The sequence below is a fragment of the Pseudorca crassidens genome, chromosome 15, assembly GCF_039906515.1.
Source record: "Pseudorca crassidens isolate mPseCra1 chromosome 15, mPseCra1.hap1, whole genome shotgun sequence".
Lineage (NCBI taxonomy): Eukaryota > Metazoa > Chordata > Mammalia > Artiodactyla > Delphinidae > Pseudorca > Pseudorca crassidens.
The window spans coordinates 17,662,413-17,677,223 of record NC_090310.1 but is presented as its reverse complement, the minus strand read 5'-3'; the positions used below and the strand labels follow the sequence as shown (position 1 = coordinate 17,677,223).

The window sequence follows — 14,811 nt, the reverse complement described above, 5'->3', positions numbered from 1 at the left end:
ACATTTCCTGCCTGATAAGCCCCCAGCTCCCTCTCTGACCTTTTCTCCTGCCACTCTCTCATTCGCTCACTCCGCTATGGCCATGCTGGCTTTCTTGCTGCCACTCAAACACACCAGGTCCACCCGTGCTCAGGGCCTTTGTACATGCCAATCCCTCTGCCTGTAACTCTCTTCCTCAAATATCTTCTTGGTTCGTTCCCTCATTCCCTTCTTGTCTTTGCCTAAATGTTATAAGGAGGCCTTCCCTGTAACATCTAATGCAGCCCTCCAACCCCTATCCCTCACCATCCCTCTTGCTCTGCTGTACTTTTTATCACAGCACTTATCACCCTCTGACAGAACATCTATTGTTTATTATCTGCCTCCCCACATACCCCACACTAAAAAGTAAGCTGTATGACACAACTCACAATAGCCAAGACATGGAAACAGCCTAAATGTCCATGAACAGATGAATGGGTAAAGATGTGTTACATATATACAATGGAATACTACTCAGCTATTAAAAAGAAGGAAATAATGCCATTTGCAGATACATGGATGCAAATAGAGATTATCATACTAAGTGAAGTAAGTCAGACAGAGAAAAACAAATACCATAAGATATCACTTACATGTGGAATCTAAAATATAGCACAGATGAACCTATCTACAAAACAGAAGCAGACTCACAGACATAGAGAACAGACTTGTGGTTGCCAAGGGGGAAGGAGGTAGGGGACGGAGAGGGATGGGCTAGGAGTTTGGGGTTAGTAGCTGCAAACTACTACATATGGAATAGATAAGCAATAAGGTCCTACTATACGGCACAGGGATCTATATTCAATATCCTGGGATAAACCATAATGGAAAAGAACATAAAAAAGAATGTGTATAACTGAGTCACTTTTCTGTACAGCAGAATTAATACAACATTGTAAATCAACTATACTTCAATAAAAAATAAATTAAAAAAAAAATTAAGCTGTAGGAGAGTAAGAATATTGCCCATTTGGTCCACTGCTGAACACAATGGCTGGCACCTAGTAGGTGCTCAATAAACAGTGAATGATGTCATCCTTTTGGGAGCCTGGTCAGCTGACATTAGTTGGATGGAAATTCACCTGGCTAGAGGGATTATCACTTAGGCATTGCCAACTCCTTAGAAATAGCAATTGGGTGCTACCTCCCCACCTCACTGAATAGTAGTTTCTTCAGGGCAGAGTGGGTACATTTCTCAGGAGATAAATAGAATCTCTATGGAAGGGAGAAAGGCCTGGCATTTCGTGGGTTTTTCAAAATATTTTCAACAGCAATTTGAAGGCTGTTTGCTCATCTGACATTTATCTTCATTTGGCATGGGAAATTGCTGAAAGCCATGGGGAGGAGGCATCCCTTATAAATGCTGGGTGGTGACAAAAGAGACCTCTCGCACGATCTATCACAAAGGGCAGCCGTAGCCACTCAGTTCTATGAAATCTGTCCTCATTCTGCTTTGATTTATTCAGCCAGGGTGCTCCCTGATAGCTTGATTCATTTGAAGAATAATTATCCACTGTGTTATAAATGCCACTCCCTTGTCCCTGGCAAGTTGGTGGCGAGGAGGTTAGACTAGTGACAAGTGATAAAGCATGTCTGATCATTGCTCTCACCCTGGGAGGGGGTGCCAGCTGGCGGCAGGTCACTGGGACCCAGGCGTGTGAGTAGGGGTCGGTGATGTCTGCCTGTATTACTAATGGGGGTGCTTCTCTTGTGTCTGCCATCTCTGAGATTCAGGCTGCCCTTCCAGTCTGTACCTCCTTAGAATGACACCTTCAAGGGCTGTGCTCATGTCAGCACCTGGAACACAAGCTCGTGTTGGGGGAGCAGGTCACTGTCACAGGGCTTGTGCCCAATGTTCTCTGTTTGTCCCTCAAAATTCACCCCACCCATTTCTATCTTCTCTGTGTCCCAGGAGCCTAACTACTTTTTCTTTCTGTTGTAGAATCAGCATTCCATTGTAGTTCTAAAGATTTCTCAGATATAGTCCCAGAAATTTTTTTTTATTGAAGTATAGTTGATTTACAATGTTGTGTTAATTTCCACTGTACAGAAAAGTGACTCAGTTATACATATATACGTTTTCTCTTTTATATTCTTTTCCATTATGGTTTATCCCAGGATATTGAATATAGTTCCCTATGCTATACAGTAGGACCTTGCTATTTATCCATTCTAAATGTAATAGTTTGCATCTACTAACCCCAAACCCCCAGTCCATCTCTCCCTCTCCCTCCCCCCACCCTTGGCAACCACGAGTCTGTTCTCTATGTCAGTGAGTCTGCTTCTGTTTTGTAGATAGGTTCATTTGTGCCTTATTTTAGATTCCACATATAAGTGATATCATATGGTATTTGTCTTTCTCTGTCTTACTTGATTCACTTAGTATGATAATCCCTAGTTGCCTCCATGTGGCGGCAAATGGCATTGTGTCATTCTTTTTATGGCTGAGTAGTAGTCTATTGTATATATGTACCACATCTTCTTTATCCATTCATCTGTCAATGGACATTTAGGTTGCTTCCATGTCTTGGCTATTGTGAATAATGCTGCTATGAACATAGGGATGCACATATCTTTTTGAATTATAGTTTGTCAGAAGCCTAACTTCTATGGTGTGCATCAATTAACTCCCTCGCTCCCTAGTTTAGACTGGGTTTGCCTGATGGGAGGTGTTCAGAGGCCATCAGAGGGCAGAGTATTTATTCTTCACTTCTTCTAATTAAAGTCACTGGCCCCGCTGAGTGAGCCTCTCCCTTGCCTACAGCTCCCTCTGGGTTCTGGTAAACCTTTCAGGTCTAGGGGTAGTTATGGCTGCCCACTGTGGCTAGTCAGGTTGCCCGTATCCTTGCCCAGGCCTCTCTACACAGCCCCTTCAATGAACTGCCCTCATCTGTCTTCTTCAGCGTGCCTTGTATTTCCTGCCAGAACTCTGAATAACACTGTACCTTTATCACCTGTGAATCCTCTTCACAAGAGGCAGTGATGAGCAAACTTGTAATAAGACATGCTTCCCACAAATATTACCGAGCCATGCAATGTACCTGGCACTGTACTGGCTGCTGGGATAGAACTGTAAGTAAAAAAACACGGACGTGGGGGCTTCCCTGGTGGCGCAGTGGTTGAGAGTCTGCCTGCCGATGCAGGGGACGCGGGTTCGTGCCCCGGTCCGGGAAGATCCCACATGCCGCGGAGCGGCTGGGCCCGTGAGCCGTGGCCGCTGAGCCTGTGCTCCGCAACGGGAGAGGCCACAACAGTGAGAGGCCCGCGTACCGGAAAAAAAAAAAAAAAAAAAGAGTAACTTGTTCAAGGCTGAGTGGAGGAGCCAAGATGGGAACCCAAGTCTCTCTGACTCCCAAACTCAAGCTGGCCCATAACATCCCCAAATCTCCCCAAGGCTGGGCTAGTCTGGTTCAGGGTGCGGGCAGCAGGCAGGCAGCTAGGCAGAGCCAGGCAAGGTGGGCTGTTGCCCTCGGCGGCGTCCGTCCCGGCACCTGGAGGCTGCGTCCCACTTCTCCACGCGCCTGAGACCAGGTGGGAGGGAGCAAGGGGAGGGGGGCAGGTGAGAAACAGCAGGTGGCCACGTGTTTGGTGTGGGCCCTGGCGACAGGTGGGGTAACAAACACCATGACAGTGTGACAACGTTGGCAGTAATTGCTTCTGCCACACAGCGTTTCGGGCTGCGACATGACTAACGGGGCTGCAGGTGGCATGACAAAGTGCGGAAATTACTGAAGATTGAAAAGCACAGCGGAGGGAACCGCCGTGTTCTGCAGTAATTGCTTCCCCCCGTGGGAGTAATAAGAGAAGTCGCGCCCACGTGCTGGAGCTGGGACGGGCTCATCAGCCGCTGCCCCTCCTCCTTCTCTCCAGCTCCCGGCCACCTCCTCAAGCTGGGAGGGGCCCCTGCCATTCTTTGAGGCTCTTGACATATTAAAAAAGTACAAGGATGCTCCCAAAAATCTCACAAGAGTCACAGCACATCTCCAGTGAACATATTAACATTTTAACACCCTCCGGAAAAAAAAAAAAGGCAAAGCAATATAATTATACTTTTCATAAGGTAATTATGGGAGTATTATCAATTCCATGTTCCCTATGGGCAGTGAGGTCCAGGTACGGGACATAAATTTAAAGTTGGAGAATAAATGACTTTTTTCAAACCTGTTGGTTGATCTCTGAATGTAATGGTATGTAAGTCTTCTTTGGACGTGATGTCAGAAATTTAAATTATATTTCTCTAACAAAAATACGTGTGTGTGCAAATAAAACTATCTATGAAACGAAAACAGATGCAGGGATATGGAGAGCAGACTTCTGATTGCCAAGGGGGAGGGGCTTGGGGGAGAAATAGAGTGAGATGCTGGGGTTAGCAGATGTCAGCTATTATATATAGAATGGATACACAAGGTCCTGCTGTATAGCATAGGGAACTATATTCAATATCCTATGATAAACCATAACAGAAAAGAATATGAAAACAGAATGTATATATACATATAAGTAAATCACTTTGCTGTACAGCAGAAATTAACACATTGTAAATCCACTATACTTCAATTTAAAATTTTTTAAAAATACGTGTGTGTGTACACAAGTGCGTGTCTACACACCAGCATTTATTATGTGTCAGGAAGAACTCACGACAGAGCTTTTAAAGTAGTAATGTATTTAAATTTCATAACAATCTTGGGTACTGTCATCACCCCCATTTTCCAGATGAGAAAACCGAGGCAGAAAAGGGCCGAATGACTTGCCCAAGGTCACAGAGCCACTGAATGGCAGAGCTGGGATTTGAGCTCAGGGCATCTGGCTCTAGTGCCTGTGTTTGTAACCCCCACCATGGGTGGATCGTTAAATCTTTTGGGAATATGAGGTCTGGGTCACCTGGACCTCCTGATCGTCCTGCTCCTCCAGAAACGAGACATAGGCCCTGTGGGTCAAGAATATTCCCTCGAAGAATGGTTGCATCATTTTGGCATCTACATGAGCAGCAGACCCTGAAAAACTGCCTTGGCCTCCCAGGCTGAGCACCGCCCAGTCCTAACCCTGCAGGAGCGGGCCCCAAGATGCTCCCAGGAGAGGCAATTTTCAGGCTGCCCCAACCTCCTAATAGCTCCTGCCTGTTCTGCCTGATTGGACCCAGCATGCTGAGGCAAGGCTGCAAATTCCCAATCACCCACTGGAGGGGCCCTTTCTTTTTTTTTTTTTTTTTTTTTTTTTGCGGTACACAGGCCTCTCACTGCTGTGGCCTCTCCCGTTGTGGAGCACAGGCTCCGGACGCGCAGGCTCAGCGGCCATGGCTCACGGGCCCAGCCGCTCCGCGGCATGTGAGATCTTCCTGGGCCGGGGCACGAACCCGCGTCCCCTGCATCGGCAGGCGGACTCTCAACCACTGCGCCACCAGCGAAGCCCTGGAGGGGCCCTTTGACAACAGCACCAACAGGAATTAATTAGGCCTATGACAGCCCCCAGCTCGGGACAGCTTCCTGCAGGTACCTGCTCAGAAATCCTCCCCAGAGAGTTCTTTCTCTCTGATAAGCAGCATGCTTATCACGTCACCCGGTTTTATTTTCCTCATAACACTTACTGAAATCTAAAATTTTCCAATCTGCTGAATTACTTCTGCCTATTTCTTGTGTGTCTCGGTCCATCAGAATTTAAGCTCCTAAAAAAATCCTACTTCCCTAGCACCTAGTGGCTGGCACATGGTAGGTACTCAATAAATTTTTGTTGAACGAATGAATGAGTGTGAGGGGCCAGCAACAGCGACCTTTCTGGGGGAAATTTCTGGGGTCGGTTATTCTATAAATTCACGTTCTGCAAAACAAGCCACCTACGCAACAAGTTTTAAGTTACCATGTTGACAGAACTGTGGTTAAGACCGTGGTGAAAAGACCTTGAAGGATCAGTATGAAGGCTAGAGTGGGTCTGTTTAACACAAGAATGAACTGTAAATAATCAGACCAGGAGAAAGTAGTCAAATAGAAAAAAATTTTTGTTTGCTCACTTCCACCAGATAATAGTCTAGGTCCTGGGGTCCTGGTCCTCCACACACACTTCCTCCTCCAGCTGCCCAGGCTAAACTTCTGCCCACATGCTCACTCTTGGAGGTCACCAAAGAGCAGAGGGAAGGGACAAGCTCCACTTACGCTGCCAAAGAATGGGGCAGGTGAGGGAGCATCTCTCCCCTGAACACCTACTGTGTGCCAGACCCCGCTTGAGAAGCCTGCACCTTCAGCATCTTGGGTTTTCATCCCATAACTATTATGATTCCCCTTGTACAGATGAGAAAAGTAAGCTCAGAGAAGCCTCGTAATTCATCCAATTCACACAGCAAATCGGGGGAGGGACTCAGGCCCACTTGGTTCCCCAAAACTTCATCACACTGACACTGCAGGGATTAGGGGGTGTACATCGCCCTTCTTGCTACACAACTATATTCACATCTTATCCCTGCTGTAACGATTACCACAACCTTAGTGGCTTGAAGCAACACAATTTTGTTATTTTCTAGTTCTGGAGGTCAGAAGTCCTCCAGTGATGGTGCCTGTGTTTCCACGGGAGGTTCTAGGAGAAAAATCTGTTTCTCTGCCTTTTTCAGCTTCTACAGGCTGCCTGCTTTCCTTGGCTCGTGGCGTCTTCCTTCATCTTCAAGGACAGCAGCCTAACAGCTTCAAGTCTCTCTCTATCCTCTGCTTTTGTCACCACATCACCTTCTCTGACTCCTTCTCTCCTGTCTCCCTCTTATAAGGACCCTTGTGATTACATCGGGCCCACCCAGATAATCCAGGATAATCTCCCGTCTCGAGATCCTTCACTTAATCTCACCCACAAAGTCCCTTCTGCCACGTAAGGTCACATATTCACGGTTCCCAGGGTTAGGATGTGCACATCTCTGGAGGACTATTATCGCTCACAAGGACTTCGAAGATCCCATCACCCCAACCCCCATCACAGAGGGGAGGTAAGACATGGCTAAATTTCGGTTCTATAATATGAAAAAAGTATCCATGCCAAAGAAAGAGTCAGATAAAGTACCGATGTAAGGGCTAGAGGGAGAAACTTAATAACCCCAATGGCCCTTACTTAGTGCCTGCAAGGCACTGTTCTGAGCTCTCTCTATAGTTAACTCACTGAACTGCAAAAACAACACAGTCAGGTGGGCACTATTGCTATCCCATCTTACAGCTGAGGAAACTGAGGCACAAAGCAACCAAGAAATTTGCTCACCCCAGCCAGTATGTGGTAGAACTGGGATTTGAACCCAGGCCCAGAGTCTTAATGACCACTCTGCCTTGGAGCTGCCCCCTCACATGGCTATCGACCCCGGCCTGCACATAGTATCTATTTTTAAGAGTCCCTTCTCGCGATAACGCAGCTTCCATTGATTGGGGGCCTCATCGTGTGCTGGACTGCGGGGCTGTGCTAAATTCCTTGAGTGCCTTCTTTCACCTAATCCTCCCCTCAATCCCCGATCCTGGGATTCCCTCCCTTTGTAGTGATGAGATAAAAGAGAACCAGAGGGATGAAATAAGCAGCGATAAAGCCAAAATTGAACCCTGGGACTATAAAAATCCAGGCTGTTATCACCAGAGCCCACCTGAGACCAGGTGGATTGCAGAGCATTAAGACAAGGCCCCCAGTCTGGCAGGTCTGTGGAGCCATCAGCCTCCCTCCCCACCCCAGAGCCCGCTCTGCCCTTCAGCAGTGGTCCAGGGGCGGGGGAGGCAGTGTCAATAATGTATGACATCCATAAACGCTGCTGGCAGAAGCTCATCAACGGTACATAGGGGCTTTATGTTTCCCAGCTCAGATGAAGGCAGTTCCTTGTCTTGCCTTGGGCCAGCATAAAGATGTGACCTGCAAAGGTTGCATTTCTCTCCAGAGAGAGCCCCCGCCCCAGCTGATGGGGCTGGGAGGGCCACAGTGACACGTAAGCAGCAGCCCCACTGTTTCCCCCTCCCACCCAAGCTGAGCCAAGCCCCGCTCAGTCTCACGGCAGTTTCCCATTCTGGGTGTGATTTAAAACTGCTGATGGAATTCAGCCCCTGGGATGGAGCCCCGTGGCTCTGGATTTGGGGATCCCTGCAGGGTTAGGATTAGGGTCTCTGGACTTCCAGAATGAGGATCCCAACCCAGACGTACCTATATTCATTCACTCGCTCACCGAAAATGCATTGCACACCTACTTGGTGACCCTGCTCTAGGCACTGGCGATGAATGATAATCGAGGCAAAGACCTCCTCTTAGAGATCGTTCCAGAGACGGGGCGGTACGCAGCACAAGGATCTTCATAATAATGTCTAAAAGCGGACGTTTAGGAGCAGAGATAGGGTGCTCCTGTCCCAGGTCACACAGGTTATGAACCACAGAGCTGGTCTCAGAACCAAGTTTGCCCTCTAAACCCTTCACCTTTTAAAGGTTACTGACTTGAAACCCCTGTAGTGGATGAGAGCCAATGTTGGTTGGAAATCAGCAAATGCCTTAAACGGAAATCTCAGGAGGCAATTGTATGTGAAGGGAATATCTGAAGTTGTCACAAATCCCGGCGCATAGTAGGTTCTCAAAAAAATATTTACAGAAGGAAGTGTGGAAGGGAGGCAAGGAGAGAAGGAGGGAGGAAGGAAGGCGGGAGGAGGCTTAATTTCGGAGGTGATCGTGTTTCCCTGCTGAAAGAGACAGTGAAGCTGACAGTTTTATTGTTCAATTGTTTCATATGGATTTTGAATAAAAAATAAATTGGCTTCTTTTCAAGAGGACAATCCTGAAAGCCTGGGAGACCAGTGGTGAGTCATGCGTGACTGCTCTTGGCAGCCTTCTCACAGCAAGAACTCCCTGTTTGCAGGCGGGTGGGGCTTAGAGCTCAGCAGGGGTGGGAATGACCTCCAGGCTCCCCTACCAGGGTCCCAGGGGAGGAAAACTGCACGTGGAGGGACCTTCGCTACTCTCTCTCCCTGCTCACCATTTGCAAATAACTGCCCTGAAGGCGGGACCCCGGCTCAGTGCATGGTCCTTCTGTCTGTGTGATCTGCCCCAGACCTGGGACCCACTGCCTCCTACTCACTCTGCGATCGTGGGCAAGTCTCTTCCTCTCATTTGTAAAATGGGCGTAAGAAAACCTCCCTCCCAGGACTACTGTGAGAATTTGGTGAGACGTGGTATGTGCAGCATGAAGCACAGAACCTGCCTTGTAACAGGTATGATCGCTGATATATGATGGGATTTAATAGGGATTAAATGGTTCTCAAAGGTACAAAGGCCACCATCTTCACCAAGGAGAGAGGAAGAAGGAATAAGTAAAGGAGGGGAATTGAGGGCACACCCAAGGACACTTGCTCACCTTGAAAATGGATGGAGGGACGCCTTTCCCATAACGGTTTATTTGCCTTTTTTTTTTTTTTTTTTTTTGAGGGCAGGAGGCTGAGAGTAATCCCCGAGAGGGCAGAGTGTAGAAGGAGAAACCCAGAAGTCAGCCAGGGTTCTTTCAGTTATACTTGAAAGAAACGAACTTAAAATGGTTTCATTGAGTGAGGGAAATGGATTGGCTCAGGTAACTTTGAATGCTGGCTTCAGGCACGGCTGTATCCAGGTACCAAAGGATTGTGTCAGGAACCTGTGTCTCTCTCTGTGTTGCTGTCACCTTCAGGCAACTTCTCCCCTGTAAATGTGCCCAGTAGCACCTCCATGCTTTCCTTCTCCCTGCTCAGTAACCCTGATGGAAAGAGAACCTCTCTTCCAATAGGTTCTGTACCAGTCTCAGCAGTGGCTTCCATTGGCCTGCCTCAGGTCACGTGCCCACCCCTGAACCAAACACTGCAGCCAGCATGCGTGATGTGCCAATTGGTCAGGTACGGGTCATTCACCAACTCTTGGGACAAGAAGGTAGCGTTAGTCCCACCTGAACCAATAGGATTTAGAATGAGAAAGACGATTTCCCAAAGGAAAATCAGGATACTGTTTCAGAAGATGGAGAAATTGCTGCTGGGCAGGTAACAAATGGCAGAGGTACGCACACCTCAGAAGGCTTTGCAGCCCGAGGCTGCGGTGTGGAGGGTTTGCTTGGCCCTAAGGCCCACCACTATCTGCTCTCATTTCATTCTCCAGCTCCCTGTAACACCAGATCCCGACCTGGAGAATCCAAGCCCCTCCCCCATTTCCCATCCCTGTGTGGAGGAGATGCTGATAGCCCTCCCATTCCATGCGTTGAATACAAGCCTCCCATGGCCCACCAGATAGCTGGTGGCCAATATAAATTAACTCGATGCTTGTCACTCAGTCCCTGTTAATCGTCTTGGACTCTCTGGCTTCGTCCTGCTCAGCTCTGGGGTTGTATTTGTTTCTCTGAAGCTCTTCTTGCCTTTATCCTCCAGGTAAGAATGATGCTGTTTCCTTGGACTTGATAATGGTTGACCTCTGCATTCTCTAAATTGTGACCTGCACTCACCCCTGTGGCACCTCCTGAAATCATTTCTCCGAAACTTGCACTGAGACCCCACATCTACTGGACATGACACTCCCCCACTCACACCCAAAGAAGGATCGATCCCTGTGAGATACAATATATATATACATATCATCTGCCTCTGGTTCCTGACACAGAGCTCCTAACACCCTTGGAATTTCCTAAGCGAGGAGCACCAGTAAAGAGTCTTTTGTTATGTTAATGAGGCGACCTTTAGACATTTCCTAAGGATGGGGGCTGGTTGCCAGGAGAACCAACTGTGTGATTAAAGGGTTGGAACTTTCAGCCCCGCCCCCAGACCTCCAGGGAGGGGAGAGGGATTGCAGGTTGAATCAATCGCTAATGGCCAAAGATTTAATCAATCATAACTATGTAAAGAAGCCTCCATAAAAACTCAAGAAGGTCAAGGCTTGGAGAGCTTCCAGGTTGATGGACTTGTGGAGACTGGGGGAGAGTGGTGGGATCAGAGAACGTGGAAGTTCCACGCCCTTTCCCTATGCCTTGCCCAGAGCATCTCTTCCATCTGGCTGTTCCTGAGTTATAGAATATCCTTTTATAATAAACCGTTAATCTAATAAGTGAAATGTTTCTCTAAGTTCTATAAGCCACTATAGCAAATCAATTGAACCGGAGGAGAGGGTCCTGGGAACCTCTGACTTATAGCCAGTGAGTCAGAAGTACAGGTTAACAACATGGACTTGTGATTGGCATCTGAAGTCCTAGGAGGTTACTGGAACCTCCAATCCGTGAGCTGATTTATAACAACCTGGACTTGTGGCAGTCATCTGAAATAGCTGTGTCGGGGCATGTGAAGGTGAGTGGGAGTGTTGTAGGATGGAACCCTGAACCTGTGGACTCTGATGCTACCTCCAGCCAGATAACGTCAGGATTGAGTTAAATCATACAACACCCAGCTGGTGTCCCGAGAATGGCCTGGTGGAAGCGTGGGGAACCCGTCTCCCACACTGAAACTGAATGCTCAAAACCTACTTAGCCCCTAACGACCAGAATTAGTTCTGAGGCCCCAGCAAACGGCCGTCCATAAAGCCAGCTCCAAGTCATTTTTATCATTTGCCATTTGCCACTTGAAACATCCTCACCCAATAATTTTTCCAACAGGCTTATGAATCCTTTAGAGCAATGCTAGCTGATGTAACAGATAACCCCCAAACTTCAGCAGCTCACTCTAACAGAACTTCTTTTCCCTCCCATATGTAACAGCCTGATGTGGGTGTTCCTGGATATTGGTAACACCGTATTCAGTGAATCAGCAACCCAGGCTCCTTCTGCATTGTGGCTCCTTCCCCCTCATGGATCCTTCCATTTTATGGCTCCACCATCCCCTAGGTCCTCAGAGCCTTCCACTTCCCACCAGACATGGAGAAAGGTAAAACAGAAGGCTCAACCTACATCTTAAGGTCCCAGCCCAAAAGGGACCGCTATGAGGTCTGCTCAAATTCCATTGGTGAATCCAGTCACGTGATCATGCCTGGGCGCAAGGGAGACAGGAAAATGAAGCAGCTGCTTCCCAGTGACAATCCCATACTATGCAAAGGCGAACAGAACACACATCTCTCCAAGGTAACAGGCTATCCATGCCACAGCATCATCTTATCATTTTATCATTAGTCACTAACCATAGGTGAATTGCTTTTTAAATGGATTTATGTTGTGCAGAGTCTCCGTGTATTAACACCCACCTTTCGATTCCCCAGTTATGATCACTGTGTTAACCAACATTGTGTAGCCTGCAGCAAATCAAGCCATTGCCAGGTTCCACTTGGGAATCCCCCGGGGGTCTGAGTAGTTGGATCCTGAGGCGCATCACAGGAAAGGATTCTTGCAGTGAACCTGGGTCACAGGGATTTCTATTTTCCACGGTACACAAAGGCTTCATTTGGCATAAGTGAATGTCCCAAATATATCCCTCTCAATTAGAGATTAAAACTCCCCAAACCCATCTCTCCCTTAGAAAACCTAGTAAAAAGTGGCATTTTGAGTGTGTCACTTATACAGACTCACTGGGGACGCAGCAAGAGCACATCCACATGAATTATCACACAGTGCCCAGCGTGCCACAGGCCTTTTGGAAGTGTGTCAGGCCATGGAGATTGAGGTCTTTGGTCTGGCCAGGCATTGGATGGTCACCTAGGACAGCCGCAGGAGGACACGAGGTTAAGAAGCCAAAAGCCAAGCTCTAAGTTCCCAGATCTACCTCTTATTCAATCTGTGACCTCGAACACGTCACTCAGTCATGCTGAAAAATGGGAATAACAATATGAACTACCTCCTAAGAGCGCTGTAATTATCCAGTGCCTGTAAAGTGCTTAGCAGAGCGCCTGGCACGTAGCAGGCATTCAGTAGATATTAGCAGTTGTTATGCTTAAGAGTTCATCTTATGAAAAAGTCATATGTCTACTGATTTACATCACCTGGCTTCAGAACGTGTTGGTTCAGGATTGGTTAAAGGAAACGGCTTTGGGGACCACTGGAGTAAGAAAGGCCAAGGAGCAGAGGGGGCTGCCTGAACCCTGTTCTGAGGAGTCCAAACACCTCACAATAGGGACTAGCGGTCCTGACTGCAGTGAAGTCAGAGCCAGGCTTTGTGTGGACAGAGACAATGCCCTTTAGGACCCCAAACTAAACACTGAGCCAATAGGTCAAATAGGAGAGGAACCAAGAGTAGTAACTTACACACCTGCCCCAGCCTCTTCTGACCATACATACCACACACAAACACACACACACACACACACACACACACACACACACACTCAGAGCAAGCACTTACTACAGCAATTCCACTTCTGAGAATTTTTCCACAGGAAATCATTGGATTGGTGTATAAATATTTATGAACAGGGATAGTTATAGAACTGGAAACAACCTAGATATCCAACAATAGGGGATCCAGTCAACAATAATGGATAGCTCGTAGCATTATGCATCCATTAAAAACAATGACGCAGATCTCTATTTATTGACACAGAAAAACAGTCCTGATTCATCACGTAAAGAAATATCAGACTGAAATAAGCTTCTCGATTACAAAAGCATTTAGATAGCATTTACCATGTACCAAGAACTATACCAAGGACTTTACATATATTAACTCAATTTACTGCTCACACCAACCCTGTGACTCAGAACCTGCACAACAGTAATGCTGACAAGCAAAAAGCAAACTCTGGGTCCCTGATGGCATCTCTGAGCTGTGCACTCACTTGGGAATACCTATACATTTTTCTTGTCTTTTTTTAAAAAATTTATTTTATTGAGGAATAGTTGATTTACAATGTTGTGTTAATTTCTGCTGTACAGCAAAGTGAATCAGTTATACACATAAATACATTCTTTTTCATATTCTCTTCCATTATGGTTTATCACAGGATATTGAATATAGTTCCTTGTACTATCAGTAGGACCTTGTTGTTTACCCGTTCTCTGTATAATAGTTTGCGTCTACTAATTCCAACCTCCCAATCCTTCCTCCCCCCAGCACAAGACTGTTCTCTGTCTGTGAGTCTGTTTCTGTTTCACAGATAAGTTCATTTGCGTCATATTTTAGATTCCACATATAAGTGATATCATATGGTATTTGTTTTTCTCTTTCCGACTTACTTCGCTTAGTATGATAATCTCTAGGTCCATGCATGTTGCTGCAAATGGCATTATTTCATTCCTTTTTATGGTTGAGTAATATTCCATTGTATATATCTACCACATCTTCTTTATCCATTCATCTGTCGATGGACACTTAGGTTGTTTCCGTGTCTTGGCTATTGTGAATAGTGCTGCTATGAACATAAAAGTACATGTATCTTTTTTAATTAGAGTTTTCTCCCGATATATGCCCAGGAGTGGGATTGCTGGATAATATGGCAACTCTATTTTTAGTTTCTTGAGGACCCTCCATACTGTTTTCCATCATGACTGCACCAGTTTACATTCCCACCAACAACGTAGGAGGGTTCCCTTTTCTCCACGCCCTCTCCAGCATTTGTTATTCGCAGATTTTTTGATGATGGCCATTCTGACCAGTGTGAGCCTATACGTTTTTCTTGTTTCAAATAAATAAACAAACCCCAATATACTTAAGCCAGTGTTAGTTTCCTGTGCATTGCAGCCAGATGCAATCCTAATTCATATATTTGTAAATGGCAAGGATGGGATCTAACCACTCCTGCAAAGGTGGCAGTGCACAGCCAAAGCACAAAAGGAGATGTGAGAAGATCAACTTTCTCTGGGCTGCCCTGGTCCAGGGCAATCTTCTGCAGGGATGCAATATCTGTCTTCCTCCTGACCCAGCACAAGAACCTGTCACTGCC

The 14,811-nt window shown here is 46.7% G+C and overlaps 1 long non-coding RNA gene across 3 annotated transcripts in view; it reads right to left on the bottom strand.

Moving 5' to 3' along the window:
• The window catches only part of LOC137207011 (uncharacterized), a 195,752-nt gene that overhangs the window by 105,606 nt on the left and 75,335 nt on the right, over positions 1 to 14,811 (bottom strand). The window lies entirely within an intron of this gene.